The sequence below is a fragment of the Octopus bimaculoides genome, chromosome 14 (genome assembly GCF_046866305.1).
Source record: "Octopus bimaculoides isolate indiv1 chromosome 14, ASM4686630v1, whole genome shotgun sequence".
Lineage (NCBI taxonomy): Eukaryota > Metazoa > Mollusca > Cephalopoda > Octopoda > Octopodidae > Octopus > Octopus bimaculoides.
The window spans coordinates 21,074,196-21,078,206 of record NC_142941.1 but is presented as its reverse complement, the minus strand read 5'-3'; the positions used below and the strand labels follow the sequence as shown (position 1 = coordinate 21,078,206).

The following is a 4,011-nucleotide window of genomic DNA, read 5'->3' as shown; positions in this document are numbered from 1 at the left end:
CCACCATCTGTCTCACACACACACACTCTCTCTCCCTCTCTCTCCAATTGGGTGACCGTTTATTTCAAAGGCAAGACACCTGTTTCTGTCCTTCTATCATAGTTTAAACTCTCATTACCTGGAACAAAGCCACCTCCTTCAACATCACTCCTCCTCTCAGTTGAAGGGTTTTTATCTTGCAAGTTATGTGGTGACCTCGGCAGTACTGTTTCCACATAAAAAGCACCCAGTCCACTCTGTAAAGTGGTTGGTGTTAGGAAGGGCACCCAGCCATAAAAACCAGTTTATATTTTATAGAGGTCTGTTGCATATATATAGTAGAAGCACTTCTAATATTAAATAATAATAGAAAGTCAAATATTTGGGAAGGAGTTTAGTCAATAATATTAGCTGTCATCTATTTTATTACTCTCAGAAGGATGAAAGACAGTAACCATTGTGGAATTTAAACTTATAATGTAAAGACAGGCCACCAAATCTGTCCTCTCTTCAAATAGTTCAGCAAAATGCTGCTAAAAATAATTACACATCTGCTTGGAATTGATCACCAATGCCTATCATGGATTGAGAGAGGAAGTTTGAATGACTGTCCTGTAGCCATGTGATATTTCCTGGTCCAGAGCACAGCTTCCATTCCCACAAATCTCAGAGTACATAGTTAACTCTGACAACACAAAATGGCAATGCCCAATTGCTGTTCTTACAACCAATGAGTATCCACAAACACTTAGCTTCTCACTGGATGACTATAAATGTTAGCCTTCATTTGATCATTCCTGTTTAAGATGTGTAACATTTGTTTGGGAACACCATGCAACTATCTCGAGAAGCTTTTTCCAGTCATCCAACCAGTTTTTTCCCTAGCTATAGACTATAGATTCTAATTTAATTCTTCTTCACAACCTTATCCTGTTGAATGCACGGGTTCCCATTTGATCACTAAAGCTAAGCAACATTGAGCTTAGTTAGTATTCAGATGGGTGACCACTTGGGCAACCTAGGTGTTGTAAACATCTCACTTTTACAGGCACAGACATGGCTGTGTGGTAAGAAGTTTGCTTCCCAACCACATGGTTCCAGGTTCAGTCCCACTGTGCAGTACCTTGGGTAAGTGTCTCCTACTATAGCCTCAAGCCAACAAAAGCTTTGTGAGTGGATTTGTAGTAGGGTCAATTAATTCGACTAATCATTTTTCAAGGCAGAGCCCCAGCATTGCTGCAGTCAATTGACTGAAACAAGTAAAAGATAAAAGAACCACAAACTATTTGTTATATGTTTAGTTCTTTCTGACAAAATCTGTATTCCAATAATGGTAAACCTTCCATATAAGGAACAAGATATCAAGTAACTGGATCTCTACTGTTAGGTGTCTAAATTGATTATGCAAATCCTGTACAACTAGTGTAAATAGTCAACTATGTACAAGAAAGTCCAAGAAACATTACTTCTCTGTACTGAACCTACAAACTCCAACCTAAATATTATTTGGCCAACCAATAAAGTTAAAAGTTAAAAAGAGACTTTTATTCCTCTAATTCCAATTCCTACATAACACCAATGTGCATAAAGTACCATTCCAGTCCTTTATAATCCAGACGAATGGAATGTGTTCAAGAAGAGCATTAGTTGTATCCAAATAGGTCTGTCCCATCCCTGTTGGGGCATAAATTGCCATCAGTGAGTAGGCACCTTTTACACTGCCACAGATGTTTAGAATGACTCTTCATCATTCTAAATCCTGAAAGATAGTCCTCACTTTGATGTTCAAACATTTCCAAACATTGCAACTCAACTCACACCAAGATTATCAAACAAAATGGTAACGTTTACAACAATCCAATAAAAGTTCAATGGTTACCACATCCATACAAAACACTCTAAGATCACTTATTGACTTGACTTGAAACAAATCCCAAGCTGTGAACATTTGTACACCTAACTTTCTATGTTGTTAGGATTAAATGAAATGAAATATCACAACATGAGTAAAATACTTATGGGCAGGGCCAATTTTAAGTCAGTTCGACAGTTTTATTCAAATAGGGCCCTGAGCCAAGAGAGGGGCCCCAGGCACATACTTGAGCAGAGGTTCAGATGAATTTTTAATATACCATTGTGGTTAATGGTGGAGCCCTCAAGCCTCAACACTTCTTGGCTGGGACTGGCATACAACACAAAGCATAAAACATTCAATCTTCAGCTTTTGAAGAGAAGAAGACCCCACAGACAATTCTCTAATTGGGCCCCACATTTCCTAGTACTGCCCCTGCTTATGGGTCCCTAAAAGGCTCCACAAAAGGCTGAGATTTTGCTATTGCTTTGGAAGTTATTCCATTATACAGGAATTGTGTCAATTTAGTGTTGCCATTATTATCTATTGTTGGCCTTCTTTATGTCTTCTAAACTCTTTTTACTACTCCATCTAACACCTGTTTCCTTATTTTATATTTATAACTCTTAACCACAATATACAGCATTTAGTTACATTGCTTTTACATTCTGAGTTCAAATCCTTTCACAGTTAACTTAAATTTTTTTATCTTTCTGAGGTTGATGAAAACAAGTTGGGATCAATTCAATGAACTATATTCTTACACTTACCCAGTAGTTGTAGCTGTTTAGCCCCAAATCAACCCTGAGAAAATCAGACCTAGGACATATAGGTGTGACAATCTAAGGATTAAATGCAATCTACATAACTATCAAGTTTTCTATCTGTTTCTAGCTTCTCTCTTCCCCTTCCTGGAATAGGGTTACATCTTCTGTCATTCTTTTGCTATCTATTTCTATCACAATTTAGCCCTCACTTCCTCTTTATCATCTTTCTCTATTTCTTCTCCCTTTTTCATTCTTTCTTTCTTTCTATTTTTCTCTTCATTACGCATTAGTTTCTCTTTTTTTGCTTCTCCGTTTCTTTAACCATGACAAAGGTGTGTCCCAGCTTCCTTTCTCACTCTTATCTTCTCATTCTCTTTCATTCCTTTTCTCTGTATATTTTCTTCTTTCAAACTACTAACTTCTTTTCTCATTCTCATCTCATTTACTCTCATTTTTAATCTTCCTTTCTTTTTCTCCTACCTAACATCCTTTCTAGTTTCCTCTCTCACCTTTCAATCATTTTCTTTCATATTCATTGTCTCTCTTTCTTGTTTTCATTCTCTTTACATTTATTTACCTTATTACTCTCTTTTAGAGTTTCTCCTCTTCATCCCTGTCTCTTGCTTTCTCTTCTACTCTCCACCTTTTTTCTCTTTCATTTTTCTATAATCTTTCTTTTTTGCATAGTTTTTCTTTTCATTCTTTTTTCTCAACTCTCCTTTTGTTTTCCTTCCTTTGTTCTCATTAATATGTCTTTTCTTGTTAATTTTCCTTTTTACTATTCTCATCTTTCTTTCTCTCGTTCTATTCTCTTTTTCACTATTTTCCTTTCCTGTATTTCCAGTCATGTATAGCTTTTTCTTCCTCTTCTCTCTGATTGCTTCTCTTTTAGTTTTCTCTTGACAATGAATTACATTGACTGCTAGGTGCTTTGGTAGGTAGGTTATCTTAGGTTACTCATGAGTGCTACTAGTAATGTGTAATTGAGTACAACCTGTGTCATGGTTAGGTTATTGCTGACCAAACCAGCAGCCTATATACTAAGACAGCCAGGTGAAAAGGGATGCTGCAAGCCAAGCAGAGGAAAAACAAGACCTGTCAAAAAGATGGATGAACCTTGTTTTAGGTCGATGGTTACCCAGCAATAATGTATGAGGTGGGGTGGGGGTGATGGATGAGTAAGCATATTGTAAGACTACTGTGCTCTGGTGCTCTTCAACTATGAGGAAGGCTGTTTCTCTAGAAACAAACACTTTCCTCTCTGGTCAGTCCCTCGTCAACTTTTTCAAGTACCACTTGAAAAGGAGGATGAGGATAGAGAGGAAAGTGTTGTCGAATGAAAGTTTCAATAAAAAATGGGTAAATGTGGCAAGAATGGTAAGAATGAAAGACGACACCATTTTAAGCATAGAC

The 4,011-nt window shown here is 37.1% G+C and overlaps 1 pseudogene; it reads left to right on the top strand.

Moving 5' to 3' along the window:
- The first annotated feature begins 894 nt into the window (after window positions 1-894).
- LOC128249469 (5S ribosomal RNA) lies at window positions 895-1,013 on the top strand (annotated as a pseudogene).
- The last annotated feature ends 2,998 nt before the right edge of the window (window positions 1,014-4,011 follow it).